This window comes from Petromyzon marinus, chromosome 11 (assembly GCF_048934315.1).
Source record: "Petromyzon marinus isolate PM22_M1 ecotype Great Lakes invasive population chromosome 11, UKy_Petmar_22M1.pri1.0, whole genome shotgun sequence".
NCBI lineage: Eukaryota > Metazoa > Chordata > Hyperoartia > Petromyzontiformes > Petromyzontidae > Petromyzon > Petromyzon marinus.
The window spans coordinates 19072077-19095759 of NC_133677.1; positions in this window are offsets into that span (position 1 = coordinate 19072077).

Sequence of the window (23683 nt, forward strand, 5' to 3'; positions counted from 1 at the left end):
AATTACATTGCAAATTAAAATCGAAAGTTCAATGCGCGATATTTTAAACAGCGTTACTAAATGGCAATATTCCCCTCGAATACCGAATGAACGAGGCTAAGACGCTTGCAGTAATGTTCAAATATGCATCGCAAGCCATTCAGAAGTGGAAGGCCTCACGTGACCACAGGGCACCACGGTGACTGGGAGATGTTAACTACCTCCCCTGGTACGCAGGAGGTCGTGGGTTACATCCCAACCCTGACGCATGCTGTATATTTGTCTGCTATAAATGTCCACGTGACGATAAGCCACTTCGTTGAGCTATCATTTGCGATGGCCAGGTCGCTTCTGAAAAACTGCTATATATGCTCAGTGGGCCTTACCTGGTAAAATATAAATAGTTTGTCAATTAGTAAATAAATGAAGTATATAAGTTCCAATTTCATTCATACATACATTTCCAAGCTTGGAAAAGGCAGTAAAACAATAGCAAAAACAGCCACAGTCCACACCAGGAAAATATACAGTGCGCCGGTAAAATTGTACTTTAAAATTGAACTGTGGATACTTTGTTAAGAATACAAAAAATAGTTTAGTTAAAAATCATTTGGTTGATAAGGACCTGGGTAGTGATCTGCGATTATTGAGTGGGGGTTTTGGAGTCGCTGACTGGGAGGAGTGGGAACGGGTGAAGCCGGATCTGCCACGCGTTGCGCTCACCAACTCGAGCTTCGCCGGGACAGCAACAAACGAAGAGACGGAGAGAGGAGCTACCCCGGGTTTACATCGCCACGACTCACGACGCACACAACACACACGGCACATGCCCAGGGGGAGGAGGGCGATGACCACCCCACAGTGCGATAGCTACGACTCTCCTTTCAATTAGTGAGCCATCCTCACACAACGCTGCACGGATTGTGCAGCGTTATCAATGAACACGGCACTACCACTGCACGCGAGCAATCGGCTGCTTAGTGAGTTACACGGCACGGTACGGAGCTATTAACGCGACACGAACCACAGCGTGTTCCCGGGGTACTCAACTACCTTAGTTTCTCAACTACCGGGATTACTCAACTCAATATTTCAAGAGGCGCAATGCACTGTGGTGAATACGAGACAGTGGTCCTTCATAAATAACATCACCAAACAGTCTTTAAAGAGCAGCATGCGGCACCGGGAGACGCAGATTGCCAACCCCTGAGCTATTCTATTCCTGCGCATGAGGGCAACATGTTCAGGAGCCATAAGCCAATGTCCAAGGTCTGCTGGTCTCGACGAGAGGGCTTCAGGAGAAACTTCGTGTAGGGTTACTATTCCTACTCCGGTGAAGCAGCACAGACGACTGTGGTTCACAATATTGTGCATAGTTTGGGTTGCATGGTCACAATCACACTGTGGCTTGACTTTAATTTTCTATTGCGTCGTTTCACGTTGTACGATCTGTTCTGGATGACCACAGTCAAACACTGGAGAGTTTTTAATTTTCCATTTGTGCATCAGGTATCCGCATCTGCCATGTTTTGTGCAGATGCGGTTTAGGGGGACCATGATCTTCGTGGAATATCAAGCCCAGGGATCTTCTGCGTTGGGTTTTTCACAAGGTGTGTCAGTTCTTTTGAACTTACACTGATCATGTCGACTCTGCAGTGGCAATGTGAAACTATTAAAATAAAAAAACGATACAATTTTTTGAAGTTGATTCTTACACGTGCAATTCAATACATGAATTGTCAGCTGAATAATAAATATTAATCGATTTAACCGATGTATCGCGCTGTTACTACTAACTAGCACAACTCTTTATAACGATCACAGAATGTATAAAGTAAAATTTTAACTAAAAATATATATTCCTGAAGTAATGATGGTTTATTCAAACTGTGTGCAATATCAAGCAACTTCGGAATGATTTCTGAAGCACTGCTGCAATGTTTGGTGCACTGCGATACTAACGCGGCGATCCGAGTTGCATTCCTAGCCATGGCTAACGTCAGTGGTGACTGATATCTGAACAAGTCCTGAACCTAATCCGCGCCCCCTTCACCAAGCGTGGTAAAGTTTGGTGCAACAACCCCCATGACCAAAGCAACGTGGCGAGGCCTTCATCAGGCAGTGGACTGCCAGAGGGGTGTAACACACACAATCATCAGTTTGTCTCGACAATCACTTGCCTTGAACATTGAATCCTTAAGTTACATTACCAATGGCATATTGGTGTGGCTCACTGACCCTTTGATGTGAAAGATTAAAGAACCCCAAGTGTCTGTCGCCGACTCAACAATTTTGAGGAGCGACCCGTGGCGGTCAGGCAGATCACGAGGTGAGCAGAGGGGTGAGGAGGAGGGCACTTTGGAGGGGGCTGCCAAACCTCGAGTCGCGAGCACACAGCGCCGTCTCCTCGTACAAGACGGCGCACCGATGGGCACCGCCGCTGCTGCCACCGGGCTTGGCCTTCTGCGCCAGTTTTACCAGGTTGGCCATGGGGCCGTGCCCAAGGTTGCGGCAGGAATGCACGCCGTAGTGCTGCCCCACAGCGCAGTCCACGGCCGGCAGCTGCAGAGCACACAGCCAACAACAGAGACCTGGAACCCTCTCTCTTTCGTTTGGAGGCGGCCGGGTTGCTAGCAGCCCTTTTCCACTGGCGCATCCGATCCGTGCCAGCGCGTAGCACCCCCACGGAATGGGTCGTTTTCCATTGGCTATTTGCTCTGCCGATATAAAATCAAACTGTATACGCCGCCCTTACAAGACCTCTCAAAATGGACCAGGGGCCAAACAGGTCCAGAGGTGGTGCTAATAATAAAGTGTTCATTGCGTACGACGTGAACAGCGTTAATGTGACTGCACAAATTTATGGAAACATGGTCGAGTGGTGGTTCTCGGTTCAAGCCCAGCATCCGCCCGGGTTAATGTTGCCGGTTTATTCACCATAAACAAAGAGATCTGTTTCACAATGTATGATAATAATCCTGTGACACTGTATTAAAAAAATAGAATTGGCCACATGTAACCGCATCATGTTCCAAATTTTCCAAATCAGATCAAATACTTGCAAATTACTTTATCGGGGAAAAAACCATGTAGGAAACTCAAACATCGCTCCCAATTGGCAGACATGTCCATTCACAGGCCGGTAGTGCGTGCACCACGTGCCAAATAGGAACAGCTGCCATTGGGGGGGGGTCTCCTCGGGTAGACTGCCGCAGAGCAATGGAATGGTTGAGATGAGACGTTGCTGTAAGGCGCTTTGAGTTGAAGAGTTTATTTCCGCGAGCGCCCTAAATCTCCAAATCCTTATCCCCATCTCTGAGCCGCCCCTGTGGCCCCTACTGGGGCCCGTGTCTCACCGCTGCGGTGTCGAGGCTGCCGCACTGGTGGATGAACTCCATGCAGCTCGTCGCGCTTTGGACAGAAGCTTCCCGCTGTGGCTCCAGATCCACCCAGGGCAGAGATCACAACCCCAGTCTCGTCCAACAGCTACCACAGACACAACAAATCCGTCAACATCAGTTGGTTGACACCGAGGCGACCGCAAGGCAAACACCGGCTTAAAGCTAAACGATACGCATGGAGCTGCATCTCACAATGCAGTGCACGAAAACTGATTAAATATTACAGATTTAAGTTTGCAAATTAACACAAAATTCGTTCTCAATTTTAGTTTTCCAAATGCACTATCGACGTAATGTCAAGAGACAAATAAATCATCCATTCGTAAATCTCGCATAGCCTTGCAGGCCGTGTCATAAAATGTGGGGGGTGGCCTTTTATCTTGTACACAATAGGAGCCAACACTTTCACATTAGCTGTGTTATGAGATTGTGCGGCGCACGAGAGTCAAGCTGAAATTGTTATTCTCAAAGATGGAATTAGGAAAATAAAGTGCAAAACTCAAGTTTAATGAGACTGTAATTTTGTGCAGTCGCTGGTGACGGGGCTCGGACGATCGACTTGATAAAACTTGTGACCTCGGTTTCAACCCAAGCGGTCAAAATCCAGATTCAAGCCCAGAATCTCATTATTGCCAATGCACCGCTTTGATCTCTGAGCCACCTGGCCACTTTGCATATATAGTGTTATCATATATTTTATCTGAATGTCACCGCTGTACACTCAATTTTAACGGTGATTTTCAATATCTACCTTTGGGATGTTTGCCAAATTCACAGATATTTTTTAAGAGTGACAAGAGAAAACCCATGCATCTTACGTGACACTTTGTTGCGCTCTGAATTGGCAGTTATTACATAACGCTTAAACGTATTCGAGTTATCGACAAATGAGTTTTAAGTTCGTAATAATAAACTAATATTACCGCGCACAATTTTGGAAACAAACTTAACATTGAGCGCCACTCGGAGGCGGTAAGTACACTCAAACTTTGCACGGGCAGTGTCGTACACCTACTTGCTGTACTGCCTCTTACCAGCTGGAGGCGGGTGGGCTCACGCACGCCACGTACGCACCTGGGCGTCGCGATGGAGGATGTCCAAGAAGGAGCCGAGGCCCAGGCTGGAGAGGTCGCGCGAGTCAAAGTGCTCGGCAAGCTGCTTCTCCAGGCGTGACAGCGCGGGTAGGCCCAGGGGCTCTGCCATCTTACTTGCGTGGCTCAGCAGACGGACCAGATGCTCGGCTACCGCCTCTACGAAGGAGACAAGCAATGCCATTGTAGGAGAGGACAACGATGCTGTAACTCGCTCCAATAGGCTCAACAACTGCAACTCTCTCTCTGCCCCCCCACCCCCACGTCTCATCTACGGCCTCCCGATAAGTTTCATCATCACTCTCCAGATGACTCAAAAAACAAGTTTAACACGAAGGCCTTCGCGACCAATATTATCCATAATTGAGATTTTTGGGTTAGGTCACGTAAAAAGTGCATATTAACGCGTATTATTGAGTGCATGTTTACGTGATCTAACCCAAAAATCTAGATGATGGCCTAAAAAAACCACTGGCAGACTTCTCACTCACACCCGTATGCAAGACGATATCGCCCCAATATTCGAATTGTTCAACTATCCCCTGAACCAGTCCAGAATCAATTTCAAGTTCACACTCAGCATTCTGAAGGTCCTCCGTGGTCTGACCCCTTATGTACAATATAAGAAACTACATTTTATTCAGATTGTGCTTTCGATATCGTGTCATGAGACGGAGTATCCACTCGGATCTCTCACGGAGCAGCGGAACCCGTCCTATTGGAGAATGGCCCGCAGAAGAGAACATCACAAAGCTACCTCTGACATTGCTTCTAGTGACCTCTGGTCCACAGAGTAAAGGGAAGTACATTCCCACTCACTCTGTTGAGCTTATATTGGACTTGGTAAAATTAAGTGCATAGCCATTTATTGAGTATGTTTTGGGTTTTTTTGACAGTCATTAATGACCGAGCTGAGACCATCAACTGGCTGCACTTGACAAAAGCAAGTTTAATCACAGGTGGTTACCCAGATTCGAACCCAGGATCTCAGCGTTTCCAGTTCAATGCTAATAATCTCTCTCAGCCACCCGGGTCATCTCGATGTAAATTTGATAAACTGATGCGTCGTGATATGCCAAACTCTTACTAATGCATTAGTAATAATCGAGACGAGATGTGAAATAAGGTGTTTAGAGAAGCTACGACAATTCAGCGCACGTGCAATCCAGTAGACTCTTGATTATCCGTGTGCGGTTTATCTGATTTGCGGATTAACCACGCACATGAGATTTTAACTTATTAATAACTCATGGATTTTCCCTTAGGCCCAAATTAATAATCTAGAAATAGTTATACATTGTAATTCTTGGAAATGTTTGTTACAAGTCACGTGCTTATATCGAGCAAATGTGTGCGCCCATGAATCCGAAATCTACGTGATCACCTCGACAGTACAGTAGTTGCATATCTTTACAACAGTGGGTGGAGTTTGATTGATGGTGATTGGCGTGGCTCTGCTATCCACTTAGAGGGCCGAGTCCTCTGCTCAGGAGCAGGAAAGTTTTATCACCGACCACGTGCATCGATCGGTCGATCGTTAGTTTGTGGCATAGAGATCCGCATAAAATAGATATATTTAGATAATCCGAGATTTTTTATCATCCGCAGCCATCTTCCCCGTAATTAGCGCGGACAATCGAGAGTCTAATGTATATGCAAATTTGTCTCCTTACTCCCCGGAGGAGGCGGCGGTCTGGTGTCAGGAGTGCTGATGTTGCCGAGAAACGCAGCCGGTTTCTCCTTGACCACGAGGTCGCGAGGAGTCTCGAGGGAGCCACAGCACAGGGCCAACTGAAACAGCTTCTGGGCCAGCGTGTCCCCTTTCACCTGCCCCAAGAAGTCCTGCACACACTGTTGGTGGAAACAACAAAGGACCCAAACCACGTGCAGCCATATCACTCTGTTGGGACAAATAGAGGGTGACACATGCATAGATGTCCTACCGATTTCAATGCCCCCCTTACTTTTGTCTCAACGTGTGACTGAATTTTGTGAAAGCGATGGCCCTAAATATTATAGAGGAGAGTTAATTCAGTGGTAGAACAAGCCATTGATACTGGTGGAAGTATCGACAGACTTGAAACGTATGGCGATTATCACTCATTAAATAATTCCGAGAACAAATGTATTTTGGAAAATCTTTGACAAATCTAAGCAAATGCATGAACTTCCTCGCACGTTAATTTTGTTGCATTAAGTCCAGACGCCATGGCCCCCACCTTCTTCAGCTTATTCACAAAGATGTCATCGGCGTTCTGGAAGACCTGCAGCACCATCTCGGCCGCCAGCTGTGTCGTGAACTGTTGGCGAAGATCGGCGCTCGTCCCTGGCAAGGGGAACGACTCCAACAGGTATTTCTTGACCTTGTGTGGCCGGCCCTCCACCTCCTGCTTGATGTCACACTCGATGCGAGCCAGCCCACGGTCCATCGCCTCCCGCTCGCCTTTCCGGGCCTTGCCGATCACCTCAACAAACAACACAATGTTAGCAACTGTGGCGGCCACAGGTGCAGGGCAGTGCTGTAGTTGCGATGATGGAACACGTGATGGACGAGTGGTTCAACAGCGAATGCAAGGTGTGCTGCTAATGCACGATTGCAATCGAGAGATGGGATTGGTGGATCATCCTAGCAGCAGTGGCTTTTGGCAAGCCATCGAACAAAGACAGTCACCGCATCACTCGCTATCAGATGGGCTTCTGCGACCAACTGGAATGCTCTTCCTTCCGATATTAGGAAGCCATTGGAGCTATGCACTTTTAAATCTAGATTGAAAACAATTTCTTTAGAACTGCTTTTTGTGTTCAGTTTGTTGTCCTCCACACCTCCGATTAGCACAGTTGGCTACGTACAGTGCGAAAGAAGTTCAACATATATACTTGTGGTTTTACCCAATCCAGTCATTTCTGAGTACTTGTTTAGATTTGCAAATTTTGATTCTGACGCCGGCACACACGTCCTCCTCATTCATTATTAACAACACGGGATTTTTTTTTACATTATTTGTGAAGCATATAAAAATGCAGTTTTGGATAATACACCCGCAATATTAACTAGGGCGACTCCTGGGATCGAATCGCAAACCTCTGAAACAAGCGACAAATGCACAACCACTCGGGAAAGAAGATTTCTGTAAGGAGCGGTATATATTAACATGATGTACTTACACAAGCAGTCACTTCAGTGCTCTTGTCACAGCACTGCACCCACAAAACTGAAGTCGTGTTGGAAGTCTGTCTCAGACTGCATGACAAAAGGATACACCACATTCACTTGACAGGGAGACAGGTGTGAAACTTGTGTGCCTGAGCAACTGAGGATAGCTCAGCATTGTGGCCGTGTAAGGCAAACGCAGGGGCGGGGGAATATTGGTAAAAGGCTGATGCAGTGTCACTCTCAGGTGTGAACACAGCGACACGTACGTTGTGGCTGTGTGTCAGCAATTCCAGAACGCATTTAATTCCGAAAGTAAACCCCCTCAAGGGCAACAACAATACATACTTGAGGCAGTCTTGATTTGAAGCTTTCGCCACTGCAGGAATCCACACTCTTTGGTTCTTTCGGTAAAGTCACGTAAAATCGAGGAGGAGGCCGCTTTCCTACCTTACAGTTACACGCTAATTTCTCACGTTAACATCACTAGCCCTGGACACTTCTTTATGACCCATGGGCTACACACATTTCAAACCATTTAAAACAGTCTGCCTCAGTAGCACACCAAGGCTTTATCACCTGATTACGGACGCTTGTGTCGCGCCCGAAACGTCGTGATTTATTTTATTTTATACCTACGTGACTTTACCGAAAGAACCAAAGAGTATAACTTGAGGCATCCAATAATAATACAATTCGCAGTCAACAAGCGACGCAATGCATACACACGTACACACACACACACGCTCGTACACGCAGGCACGGCACGTAGGGAAATGCCCAGAGGTATGCTGGTGATACGGATGCCCAGATCGTGAATATCCGGAGCCCCGTATCGTTCCATGAGATGCTTCAGCAAGTCCGGCACCTTGAAGCGTGCCATCACTCCTTTGCCTCGGGAGCTGCGGCTCTTGGCCACGAAGGTCCTAAACTCTGCCGCAAACAACAACAACAACACGAGCGGGTTACGCAGAGCGCATGCTAGGGGAGCAACGACGACGCATTGATTCGGACGTGATCATTCATCCTGAAGATCGCGATATGCACACCGGATCGCGTGCGTAAGAATTTATGTTTTAGATTTGTATACGTTGCGTGTCATTGTTTCACATTGTCCAACACCCACCCACTCCAGTCACTAGAGCCGGCTGTGTTCACGTTTTAAAACAAGGCGTTGAATCTAGAATTTATTCACGAGCCCTCAATCGCGATAATCGATTGATTCGCGACATGGGTGGCTGGGGTGGCGCGTATCGCTTCTGTTTATGTCTGCAAGGAATCACTTGCTGAGCCTTCGTATCATTTCAAATACCAAACAAATTCATGCATCAGTAGCACTGGGGCCTTGAAAAAGGGAAAAAAATCGGATAAGCGACGTTTCGGGCAATGACCCTTCTTCATATTGCATAGAAAGGCCAGGGAGATTGAGTGAACAATAAGAATTGGAAACTGCACTTCATAGCGATTACCGTGTTTCAAACGTTATTAGGTAACCATTCATATGAACCTTATGGTGGGACCCCGGGGTCCCATAAGTCCCCGGCTCTTGCATAAACATTATATTATATATATTATATAATATAAACATTATATTATATATAATGTAAACATTATATTATATATAAACATTATGTTATAATGTAAACATATTATATATTATATATAATGAAAAACATTATATTATATAATGTTTACATTACATAATATAATAAATATAACGTTTATATTATGATGTAAACATAAACTTTGCTCTTTTTCACCAATGGGTTTGAAGGATGGTGGCAGGTGTTGTCTTGTTAAACTATGCCTTTAAAACTGAAAACTACTTACCTACATAAGCTCTATTTAAATACACTATCTGTTTATGTCTGCAAGGAATCACTTGCTGAGCCTTCGTATCATTTCAAATACCAAACAAATTCATGCATCAGTAGCACTGGGGCCTTGAAAAAGGAAAAAAAATCCGATAAGCGACGTTTCGGGCAATGACCCTTCTTCATATTGCATAGAAAGGCCAGGGAGATTGAGTGAACAATAAGAATTGGAAACTGCACTTCATAGCGATTACCGTGTTTCAAACGTTATTAGGTAACCATTCATATGAACCTTATGGTGGGACCCCGGGGTCCCATAAGTCCCCGGCTCTTGCATAAACATTATATTATATATATTATATAATATAAACATTATATTATATATAATGTAAACATTATATTATATATAAACATTATGTTATAATGTAAACATATTATATATTATATATAATGAAAAACATTATATTATATAATGTTTACATTACATAATATAATAAATATAACGTTTATATTATGATGTAAACATAAACTTTGCTCTTTTTCACCAATGGGTTTGAAGGATGGTGGCAGGTGTTGTCTTGTTAAACTACGCCTTTAAAACTGAAAACTACTTACCTACATAAGCTCTATTTAAATACACTATCGAAAACATAATTTACTCCCCTCTGCCAATCATCGTGTTTCTCAGTGTGGATTTGTGAACACACTTGTTAAACAATACATAAAATAGTACGCGTTTTCAATGCGCTGTTCATATTGTAAAATGTGTTTATACCAATGTGACTCTACAGCAGTTGCACAGCCGCACTTTTATATAATTCAGGTCAAAGCCAGATAAACAGTGGAGGATAAACATCGCATGAAGGCGGGGCAATTGTTGTGCAATCATTTCAGGTCAAATTTACAGGTGCGTTTTATTCATGCCACACAGGTAGAGAGTTGAGAGTGAAACCTGGCCCACTGGCATCGTGAGTCATGGATCATGAGTCACCCGGACTTGTTGTGTTTGTTTATGGTTGCTATACAAGCCATCAAATCTACACCACGAAGAGAGTTGATGAACAAGTAGGAGAGTGTGTAACTGGATTACATTCATGTGCACAGGCGTTTCAGATGTGAATATAAAATAAATAAGGTCGACTCAAACGCCACTCTTTAGGATTTGGCACACTCAACATTTTAATTGATAAATTAAGACCAACAAACAATAATCAAATGGGTCATGCATCGATGCACCAATTGTGGTTACGGACTGCTTAAGAAGAAAATGATGAATGCAGATTCGAAGCGAGTTTAAACATGAATCTACACCATTTAAATATATTTTAAACAACCCGTTGCAAACATGACAGTAATTTGAAATGTAGCACTGCACATCAGAACAATTTGAAAGACGTTAGAGATTTGAAACTGTCCAAAAAGAAAGGAGGAAAACAAATGTATTTTTACATAATACAGGTGTTTTAGGTAAGATCACGTAAATATAAAAATGTCGGTAAACCCACCACCACCCGAAACAGCCAATTAGTAAGGTTTGTCACTTAAACAGAACATGCCAATTCGTTACTAGTACAGCACACCGGTTGTGTGTTAGAGAGCAAAGCCACAACATTAACAATCTGAGTACGTCGTTTCGCCAGTAATTACAACCAGCGTCATCAGGAGGCAGCCAGATTTGTGGATTTTTAAATGTAGATTTATTTAAATCTACATTTAAAAACATATAGAGAAACTGGAACATTATTATTACAGAATTTGGTGGGACATATGTCGAAAAGAGAATGACTCCACCTTAGCTTGCAAGAACTAAGAGACACAGTGTGGCCATGTGGCCTTAATGAGAGAGACTGACTCCAGCTTAGCTTGCAAGAACTAAGAGACACAGTGTGGCCATGTGGCCTTAATGAGAGAGACCGGCATACATATATTAACGGACATCGAATAAAGTGGTCCCATTAGATTTACAATTAGTCTGAATCTTTAGTACACATTTAATGCCTAGGAATATAAAACATGTTGTAAGAGAATACAGGTCGCTTAAACAAATTCAAATATTGCTTACTACAACCAAAGCTCTTTGAAGAGTCGTAATTTAAAATCAAATGGCAGAGCAAAAGATTTTAATAAATTTCACTGCTCAAGAAAGTAGTCCGCTCTGAAAGCGCGTTGTGATGGAGCGTGTTCCGCGTTGTGTGAGAAGCGTTCCCTAAAGTAAAGAAAACGCGTTGTAGTGAAAACGCGTTATCGTGTGAACACGCGGGACAGACCCAGGTGTTGTGGGTTAACTCCCCGAGATAAACTTTCTTCCAACTTTGTGTTTTATACGCCCGGTGCTCCGCCAATAATTGTTGTGAGCGTCGCTCCTCTGCCCTCTGTTGTTCATGGAGAGAGACTGCACCCTAGTGCCCAGTATCATCCTCCGCGAGCCTCTTCAAATTGCTGATCTTGACACCGCTGGAAGCAGTCATCGGCCTTGACCTCACCTCACAACAGTGCAATTTTAACAGCTCAACATCAAAACACAATGATGGGTCGCTTGCACCAATCGCACAACATCCCAGCATTGACTCTCAGCTGTTACTTGTGTAGAGGGGGTCACGTGTGTCACCATAATTGCCCTAATCCTACAACTCGTGCTGGGTAATATTTTCCTTGCCATATTACCTGTGACACACATAATGAGGACAACCGGTAAGTCAAATGAAACCAGATGTGGGAAACCTGTTCTTTATAATATTATTAATAAGCAATTTGAACACGACTTTTAGAAACACCGATGCAGCTATACACGTGCCAGAATGTCCAGAAATTCGGTTGATACTAATAGGGTTTATTTGCCAGTATTGTACATTATTTAAATTACATTTGTTTGGGCGGCAGGGTGGTGCAGTGGTCACGCCCGTGCATGACATCTTCTGAAGGACTGCCTGGCTTCGCTTTCCTCATTCTGGTCCCTTTCTCTGTATGGGTTTACTCCCATAGCAAAACAACAACATACAATGTAACTGGTGCTAGCCATAAATCCGAATTACTCCTACGAAAAGTTAGCAGGCCCCTCCTGAAAAAGAGTCTTGAAACTCAGTGAGGCTTTCCCAGGGAAACAAGCCTACTAACAACATTGTTTCACTGCATGTGAAAAATAAATATTTTCAGTATTAAATCTCAGTGGCTGTTTTCATTGAAACATCAAGTTACGTTCAAGTGATAATTGTAACTGGCACACAGTATTCCTTCACTTTGGCGCGAGGAACTACAGATGAGGGAAGGCGGCAGTCAAATGGTGAGCAGCTGGCAACAAATCCCCCCCCACCACTCCTGCCCATGCTCTGTTGTCCTCTTTATATAAAGATGTTATCGGCCAATTAATTAGACTTTGTACCCTTTGGTTGTTTAGGTAAAGTCGCGTAGGTAGAACAAATAATAATGGATCACGACGTTTCGATCGCCACACAAGCAATCCACGATTTTTTTTTAATTAGTTTTTTCTACTTACGTGACTTTACCGAAAGAACCAAAGAGTAAGGATTCCTGCAGTCACGACAGCTTCAAATCAAGATTAATGAGTGTTTACATGTGGGAGGAAATCGGAGCACCTGGAGAAATCCAAGCAAATGCTCTATCACAAATCTACAGATGGAACAGGCGGAGTCCACATTATTCCACACCGCCTTCTCTACCTCCTTGACGACCAAGGGGTGGGAGTTGTCGCAACATTTTTGTGATCCACCAACCCTCACCTCCACGTAGTCGTTGATTACAGGGATATATAGCCACCACAACCATCCGGCTAAAGTAGCTGTAATGCACGTCTAAAATTCTACAAAAGTTGATGGGGTCGTAGGTCAATTGGTTTGATTTCTATGCGCATTAACCAATCTCTAACGTATGCACATTTAGATTCGCATTCGGCCGCCAATGGAACAGGTGGTGTCCAAAAGCAAAGTGGATGTACTGATTGTATCTTCATTGCGGGACTCATCCAGCAGTGGATTGACATGGGTTTCAGGTATCCACGTGTGGACGGGCAATAAACACTGGGGCCACCTGGCGGTAAATGTTTGCCGGTGCACATTGGGACCGGCTCACACGTCACTGGCCCCAGGCAGCCCCCAGCCACTGGCGTGCAACACAGCGAAGGGAATCTCCCACCAATGAGGACCACGCACAACCCAGGGTGCAGTCCTAGAACTTGGACTCGCAAACACAACAAAACCCATAGCCGCCAACCCACACGGTTTACTCGTATTCTGTTGGGGGAAAGTGAGTTTTCAGGTCCATACGGCAGACGGCCGTTTCAATACGGGCAACATTTTTGTTAAGTTTATTTGTGTGTTTCTCCCTTGTCATGGGACTTTGTAGGATGGACGTTGGGATTTATAAGGGGCACGGGGTGACCAACAAGGTCTGAATTGGTCTGTAATAAGGTAGGCACTGATGAGGGGTTGACAGCGATGCAAACCCCACACAATACAAAACGCCAAACGGCCAGTAACAATAAAAAATAACAATACATAACTGTCCAATGAGTAATTAGATAATTAAGATCAAAGAAACGCGTTCCTTAAATTGATCAAGTTTATTGTTGCAAGAGTTTGGGAAAACAGGAAGACCGGGTGTGGATTCCAGAGTGGAGCAGTGCAAACTGATAAATCTGAAAAGAAGAGTGAGGTGACCTGCATGGTGGTGAGCGGGTGGGTGAGTAAATGGGTGAGTGTTTGAGTAAACGAGTGGAGGAGTGTGTGATAGGGTGATTGAGTCAGTGACCGGATGAGTGGGTGACTGGATGCGTGGGTGACTGAATGTGTGGGTGATTAGATGAGTGGGTGACTAAATGAGTGGCTGACTAGATGAGTGGGTGACTGGATGAGTAGGTGATAGGGTGATTTAATTAGTGACTAGATGAGTATGTGATAGGGTGATTGAGTGGGTGACTGGATGAGTGGGTTATAGGGTGATTGCGTGGATGACTGGATGAGTGGGTGACTGGATGCGTGGCTGATTTGATGAGTGGGTGATAGGGTGATTGAGTGGGTGACTGAATGAGTGGGTGACTGGATGAGTGGGTGATAGGGTGATTGAATTAGTGACGAGATAAGTGTGTGATAGGGTGATTGAGTTAGTGACTGGATGAGTTAGTGACTGGATGAATGTGTGATAGGGTGATTGAGTTAGTGACTGGATGAGTGGGTGACCGAGTTGTTTAGTTGAGTGCGTTGTTGTGAACTGCAGTGAGGCGCGGTGGTTGAACGCGGAGTGGATGAGACGAAGCGGTCAAAGTGTCTGGTAGACCGAGTCCCTTAACGTGGGTGGAGGGGGAAATCAACGAGGGGAAGTTCACTGCAACATTCACCACGGTGGTGCTAGTAGTCGCAGCGAAAAAAGAGTGATACAGGGCTGACTGAATGAAGGTTGAGGCGAGGATGCAAGGTGGTGTAGAGGAGGCGAAGAGGAGGGTACAGGAGGTGAGGTGGTGAGGAGGCGTAGAGGAGGGTGCCCCGCTCTTGGCGTTGATCTTGGTGAACACGTGTCCGCGCCCCGTCTCGTAGCTCTGCCCGGTGCTGATGCAGCCTCCACCGGCTGCAGCGCCCAGCGTCCTCGCCGAGTCCGTGCCCAGCTCCGCTCTGAGCAAGCTCTCCATTGCACGCTGTCTGCTCGCAGCGACAAACACAACGTTAAACTCCCCCCCCCGTCCCGTGTGGCCTCTAACACAGGGGTCCTCAACCCCCGGGTTGCAAGAGCACTTGCTTCAAGTACATTAAAACCCACTTTTTGGTGTAGATATGTAGATGACACTTTGGTTGTCTGGCGACATGGGAAGAATACACTTAATGAATGAATGTCTAAATCATCTCAATTCACAAAAACCGGCCATCCAGTTCACCATGGAAATGGAGGTGAATAACACACTCCCTTTCCTGGATATTTTGCTCGGACGAGGCCTAAATGGTAAAGTAACACACACAGCGTTTACCGAAAGGGAACACATACTGATGCCTATCTGAATGCAGATTGGCATCATCACCCCGCACAGAAATCCTTTCTCAACAAGATGCTCATACATCTGGCTAAAACAGTGTCAGATGGTCAAAGTCTGAGGAGAGAGATTAAACATGTCAAAGAAACGCTACGATTGAATGTCTACAATAATGCTCAAATTAACAGAGCAGTGAATTCTAAACCAAGATCAAACAGCAATACTGCTGAATCAGGTTATTAAACAATTAAAATACCATATATCGTGGGAGTAACTGACAAATTAGCTAGTAGTCGCAGCTAAAAAAAAAAGTGATACATTAATGACAGGGCTGAATGAATGAAGGTTGAGGCAAGGATGCGGGGTGGTGTAGAGGAGGCGAAGAGGAGGGTAGAGGAGGTGGTGAGGTGTTGAGGTGGCGTGGTGAGGAGGTGAGGTGGCGTGGTGAGGAGGTGAGGTGGCGTGGTGAGGTGGCATGGTGAGGAGGCGTAGAGGAGGCGAGGAGAAGGGTAGAGGAGGTGAGGTGGTGAGGAGGCGTAGAGGAGGCGTAGAGGAGGGTGCCCCGCTCTTGGCGTTGATCTTGGTGAACACGTGTCCGCGCCCCGTCTCGTAGCTCTGCCCGGTGCTGATGCAGCCTCCACCGGCCGAAGCGCCCAGCGGCCTCGCCGAGTCCGTGCCCAGATCCGCTCTGAGCAAGCTCTCCATTGCGCGCTACCTGCTCGCAGCAACAGACACAACGATAAACTCCCCCCCCCCCCCCCCCCCCCGGTCCCGTGTGGCCTCTAAATACTTATTTCCTTGGGAGAGGTGATTTATCGGATGAGGCCTAAATGGTAAAATAACACACACAGCATTTACCAAAAGGGAACGCATACTGATGCCTATCTGAATGCAGATTCGCATCATCACCCCGTACAGAAAACCTCTCTCATCAAGATGCTCATACATCTGGCTAAAACAGTGTCAGATGGTGAACGTCTGGGGAGAGAGATTGAACATGTCAAAGAAACGCTACGATTGAATGTCTACAATAATGCTCAAATAATTAACAGCAATGAATGCTAAACCAAGATCGAACAGCAATACTGCTGAATCAGGTTATTAAACAATTAAAATACCATATATCGTGGGAGTAATTGAGAAATTAGCTCGAGTTTTGGAAAAGCAAAAAGCTAAACATCTAAGTAAGATTTGGCACGGTACACAAAATTCAAAAAATAGTATCTTGTACTTAAGATGAATTGCCTAAGTTGTCAACGGATGGTGTGTATCGGATTAATGGCTTATGTGGCAGATGTTATATTGGACAGATGGGATGTAACATTAGCGTAAGACTAAAGGAACACCAAATAAATATTAAACACTCTCAAACATAACTGTCGGAAGTTGCAGTACATGCTTGCCAACAAGAACACTTCATGTATTTTGATAACGATGAAGTGTTGTGTAAAACTCATTATTACTGGCCAAGACTAATTCGAGAATCCATTGAAACTGAGAAAATTTGTATTATTTTAACCTCTCTGACAGCTACAGGCTTAGTGCGGCCTGGAAGCGTATTATTAAGTAATTGTGATTGTAAGATGAGGAGATGAAGGCAGAAGAAGACGTGGGGCGATGTGGTGATGCGGTCGAACGTGGTGGCCCGAGGAGCGGAGGGAGAGATGGCGCGGGACGGGGCGGTGTGGAGAAGGTGGCAAGGACGGCGGACCCCACGTGAGTGGAACAAACGCGTGGAAGAAGAAGACATCTCACATTTATCATTACTTATAGAGGAAACATACTAATTTAATTATTACTAATCAATTATATAATTTCAATAATCCCCCTCCCCGCCTCTGATTTCTGCACCTGATGGGTTCAGTGATGACATTGCCTTTCTCTATTTAAGACCGGAAGCAGGTGGATGGCTTCACTATTCTGGCAAATCGCCCGATGATGCTGGATGTAATTACCAGTGAAACGTCGTACTCATCTTGTGGATTTACTCTCCAAAACACCGGTGGGCTGAAGTAGTAACTAAGTGGAGTTTTGTTTACGTGACAAATTCCTTACTAATTGGCTGTGTCAGGTGGTGTAGGGTTATGACACATTTATACTTACACGATCTAACCCAAAAACCTTTGTTATGAAATTAGGACAATTTATTAAATATATTGTATACCAGAAAATACAGCAATTGACTAAACATATACGGCAATAGATGTAACCTCGCAGCAGTGAACGTGACGAAATTTCATCATGGAAATGTCCGCTGCACAAAACCTTGAGTTCATCGCCCTACACGTGGTACCTCAGCCTCAGGATGAAATAAATCATCAGGGAGTTCTCCGTGAGCATTGTGCGCGCTCCAAATCCAGAGTTGAGCCGTGGTCTCGGCACCCAGCCAGCCGCCTTCTCTTCTTGGGGCAGTCGGAGTCCAGCGCGCTATCGAAGGGCACGTGGTGAACGCTCAGGACGTGTCTCTTGAGCTTCGACTTCTGCGTCGCTCCGTACGAGCAGTCACTGCACGGGAAGGGCTTTTCATCTGGAACACAAGACATCCACCGTTGAGCACACGCACGCGCTAATACATAATTTATTTATCACCGTGCAGTGGATGCCATAGCATTACTATGTATATGGGACGTTTTATCAATCACGGTTGCTGACCACAGGCCCAAAGGCCCAAAGGCCTAAAATGCCAAATGGCCAGCAACAAATACCTCCAATTAGCACGGTTGGCTACGTATGGTACGAAAGAAGTTCAACATGCGTGCAAATAGTAGAAAAGAAAGATACTGATTTCCTGAAAAATATCAGAAGAACACATTTTTGGGGCTTATTTTGAAGCCCCAATATTTTGCACTTCTTCGTGTGGTTGATGTTGATGCAGAGCAACAACTATAATTTAACATTGAGGTGGTTGAGCCAGATTATTCTATTACAGCTCATTAATTACACAATAATTACCTGCAATAGAACGAGTAAATACACATGGAAGTTAGGTGTTAGTACAATGAAGAGGAAATTCCCATTGTGGAAATGACTCGGTCTATACATTCAAAAATGTTCCCTAAATTTACCCACTTGTTTAAGCAAAATTTACCCCGGTTAAGAAATAGATACTTTTTGGAATTTGTCAAGCAATGTATTTTACTCAGTTTCCTTCCAATGGTGCTATTGGCTCCATGTCATGAGATGAAGTATCCCTGTGCAACTCTCACACAGCAGTGAACCACCTCATGTAAGAGAACAGCTCGTGGAAGGAGATATCATTGCACTACTCATGACATCCCTTCGTGACTGTTTTTTATCCACTAGGAGGTTATTGCAATTTCCTACACATCACGCGACATCAGAAGTGTTTGCTGGAAGAAGTGTTTGGTAACTGGATAAGACCATCAATGAGAAGCCAGTTTAATCATGGCTCGGTGACTGAAACCCAGAGTTTCACGGTTTAACCCAACATCCGAGCAGCACCACATCAGATCTCTAGACTCCTCAGTGCAGGCATACAGATATGGTCAACATATGCGTACATTAACTAATTTGTGAAATTATCAATTACATCCAAATGAAATGTAGTGTGTGCATTACTCGGACGTACCTAAAGGTGCCAGGTTGGGTTCATCCACCTTGGGGATGCTCTGCTCCATGCAGCCTCCTGCTTCCGTGCAGTCCATCCTCTTGATGTCCGAATTCTGGCTGTTGCTACTGCTGCAATTGGTGACGCTGGTGGTGGTCTTCTTTCTTTTAATGGGCTTAGGTCTACTTCGCTTTTCCTTCTTCTTCTGCTGCAAGGCCATCAACACTTTCATGCTCGTCATAGGATCGAGAGCAGCGTATGGTTTATTCTCACTGACTGGTGAAGCAGTTTGTTGACGTGGAACTAGGCCAAAGCATTCAAGAAAATTGGATTTCATGTCATTTATCTTAACGCCGCTATCTTTTGTCGAAGTGTAATCATGTTCAGGCTTCGGTCTGTACAAGAACTGTGCGTGAAGACTTTCATGAGTTTTCAGGATTTCAATAGGACTTAAAAATCCGCAGACTGAGCACATCTCATAGGGCGACGGTGGATTCAACACCGCATTGGCAAAACTGCCGTTATTCACCAAGCCTGGTGCACCCTTTATCATATAATCCTTCTCATGGGTCTTAAAATGCCTTTTTAATTTTCCTAGCTGATCAAACCTTTTTCCGCATATGCCGCACCATTGATCACGGGTCTCCTTGTGTGTTCTTACGTGGGCTTCTAGGCACCATGCCAGCTGGAATTTTTTCCCACAGACGTCACAAGAGATAAGTTTTTTCGTTCTTGTAATTCTACCGGATTGAGGTGGGGTTGAGATGGGTGCTGGTGAAGTGCCATCAATGGTGAAGGCAATTCTCCCAGCACCACCTTGACTCACAGCGGAGTTGCTCTCGCACATCTGAAACAAAAGACAAAGGTCACGCGCATGACACCCGTGTCACGAGTGTACTCACACAGGCATACTTAAGGTGACATAAGATTCATATATACTACAACTCATTATACCAGAACTCCACAATATTGCAGTTCCTATCATGTACGATTTTACTCCTCTTATCCACCCAAATAAGATTTTGTTTAACAACAATGACGAACTACCTCCATTTTCCTAATGTTACCCACCAAATAGGCCTTTCTGTATATACACACCAACAATATAATGATGGCACCACACGTTCACTCCACTATTCACAACACTCTGACTCGCAATCTCCATATAAGATTGTAATATCATTTCTGTACGAGGGCCCGTCAAAAAGTTTTGAGAATGGACACTTTTTTTTACAAACAACTACGTAACATAGTCTTCAAAAAAAGTACAGTATAGTACTATTAATGGCACTTATAACTGAACGTCATTATCTCTCATGCTAATTATTACAATGTTAACTAGTTACGCAGGAAAGCTTCATTGAGTCTAAGTACTGCATTTTCAGAAAGGTCCCATTGCATTGAGATGTTTGTGTGAGTGGAACCCAGAGAGACCCCACCTTGCATATGGGGAAATAACACAACTTCACACAGATGGATTCAACCCACAAGCTCAAAGCATTCCTTGTTTAACAAAGTATTCAGTGTAATGTTTAATATAATTTATTTGGTAATATATAGTATCGTAATTGTATAGTGAATCTACAGCAGTGTGGTATACAGTAGGGTTGGTAAAATAATACAGTGTAATATTATTATAATCTAAGGTATAGGGTAGTGTATAGTAACGCTGCGTATAATTCAATGTTGGGGTCTGTCTATGGCAGTTTATAATAAAACATTATTTGGAGGCATATTATAATAATTTTTGCGACATAGAAGTGTAATGTATAATGACGTATTGTTAGTAGCTCAGCTTAGTGGAGAATATATTGAGTACATTGATTATATTGATGTAGTTTATATTTAGTTCTTTCACATCGGTTTGTTGTATGATAGTTGGGTAGTTGCAGTTCTTTAGCGTCAATATACTAAATGCCTCTGTTGATATATAAACTCTGACTTTAACATAGCTACTTCCGTGACAAGTTACATGCTAATTCCTCGCATTAACATCATGCTAATCTCCCAGTTACATGCTAATTTCTGACGTTAACATCCTGCTAATATCTCACATTAACACATCTACTTCAATGCTAAATTATTCTGTTGATATGTAAACTCCTTTGTCAAGGCGCTCTGCTCCTCCCACCCAGCTTAAAATACGCTGCCAAGCTTAGCAGTGTTCATTGGAGCGCTGTCTTTCCGACAGTTCTGTTTCTTCACCTGAGGAAGGCTACTTGTGTTGTGGCCGAAACGTCGTGAGAATTTTATTGTTTAATTTTAATTATTTTATTATTTCCCTTCGACGTGACTTTATCGAAAGAACCAAGAAGATGAATCCCTGCAGTCACGAAAGCTTTCAATCGAAATTTATTCAAATCAAGTTGTTTTCTTTTTACCACAGTACTTTATGGAATCCTGAAGAATAAATGCATTTTTAGAAGTATTAAACGACACTTGAAGATGTGTGAGAATGTAATTCTGCAGATGCAAGCACAGGCAAACTCGTATCTGCATATACAAGTTTCTGGGCCTCCTCACTTCACCAAACCCGCATTGACCGACATGGTGAAGTATGGTTAAACAACTCCCACGAACGACATGGTGTGGGGGAGGCCTCTATCAAAACGCTGGATCGACAAAGGGCTGATACATGTCACGACATTGTACGTTAAGACCGTTCTCTCGTCAGCACAAGCCGTCTATGTGGACAATAGAGGGCACGACACACGTGTACACGATGTTTGTGTGCGTATATTCAGCGTGTGTATCACGTAATAATTATTTAAGGTCGCGATTATGCTCAAAACGAACCAAATGTATAACATCACGAATAACTTTGGAGGTCTCCAGAGCCTGAACAATATTTGAAGTAGACACTGACCCTTGTCACGAGTTCTTATGAACTATAAACTAAACTATAAACTATTTCTATTTAACCAGGTAAGGCCCACTGAGCTATATAACTCTTATCAGAAGCGACCTGGACACAAATGATAGCTCAACGAAAGTGGCTTATCATGTGGACATTTATAGCAGTCAAGTACTCTAAACTCACGTTTCTAAATGTGGAGGGGAAAACCGAAGGACCAGGAGAAGAATCTACGCGACCACAGGGGAAAAAAATAAACAAATACAGAGCAGGCGTAAGGGTCTGGATGGAACCTCCACGCTGCTGTAGGCCTAGCGAGGTAGTTAACATCTCGACACCGCGGCGCCCCTTATTAAAAGCTTAGCCATGTCTAGCAAGGTTATTGACTCATTTCACTCGACTCACGGCACCACAAGTAATGTATTAAACAAATAAAACAATAATAAAGTAGAGAGGCGCTACTTACATTTAACAATGTTGTTGTTAACTTTAAAAGGAGCGCGCTTCTGTCTGGCTTGCAGTCCGGCGATCGCGGTCTCCACTTCCTGGATAAGCCACGCCCGTCGCGGCTATGCCCCGCCCACTGTCGTGCAAGCCACGCCCCCGCGGATCGGGCCAAGCTCATCCCACGGTGAAAGCCCCACAATCGGAATCTTTATTTACAGACAGTCCTCGACTTACGAACGCCCAAATTACAAACAGCCGCCCTTCAGAACCAATTGGCATGAAATATAAATTATTTTATATCGCCTGAAAACGCGAACTCGCGCTTGTGAGTGAGTGCGCGTGCGTGAGTGTGAGCAGGGGGCACAGGTGGTGCATCAGCCAGTCATCTCAGTTATCTCAGTCAGTCGACCCGTGGCACCACCTGGGTCTGCCCCGTGACCTCCTGCCAGCGGGCGTTCGACACTTCACGTGGCCTCAAGGTGCACATGGCCTGGCACAAGCGTCGTGGTGACGTCACCGCCACTTAGTGGCGAATGGCGGTTGTTGTTGTTGTTGTGAGACAGTGAGAGAGTGTGAGGTCGACTCAGCCTCAGATGAGTTCCTGGTGCGGTGTGGAGTGAACATCGCTACTGGGGGAGACAAAGGCGACCGTGGAGGAGAATCCTCCAGGTGCTCACTGATACACTCACCAACTTTACCTCACCAATTACACCTCACCCACCTCACCACCCAAATTACACCTCACCAACCTAACCTCACCAATTACACCTCACCAATCACACCACACTCACCTCACTCACCAAACACCAACTCCACTCACCGCACAAATGGCACTCATCACACCTACTACACTCATCTCACCCACTACATTCACCACACCAACCACTACATTCAGCACACCACCCACTACATTCACCACACCAACCACTACATTCACCACACCACCCACTACATTCACCACACCAACCACTACATTCACCACACCAACCACTACATTCACCACACCAACCACTACATTCACTACACCACCCACTACATTCACCACACCACCCACTACATTCACCACACCAACCACTACATTCACCACACCAACCACACAGTCACCACACCACCCACTACATTCACCACACCAACCACTACATTCACCACACCAACCACACAGTCACCACACCACCCACTACATTCACCACACCACCCACTACATTCACCACACCAACCACACAGTCACCACACCACCCACTACATTCACCACACCAACCACTACATTCACCACACCAGCCACTACAGTCACCACACCACCCACTACATTCACCACACCAACCACTACATTCACCACACCACCCACTACATTCACCACACCAACCACTACATTCACCAAACCAACCACTACATTCACCACACCAA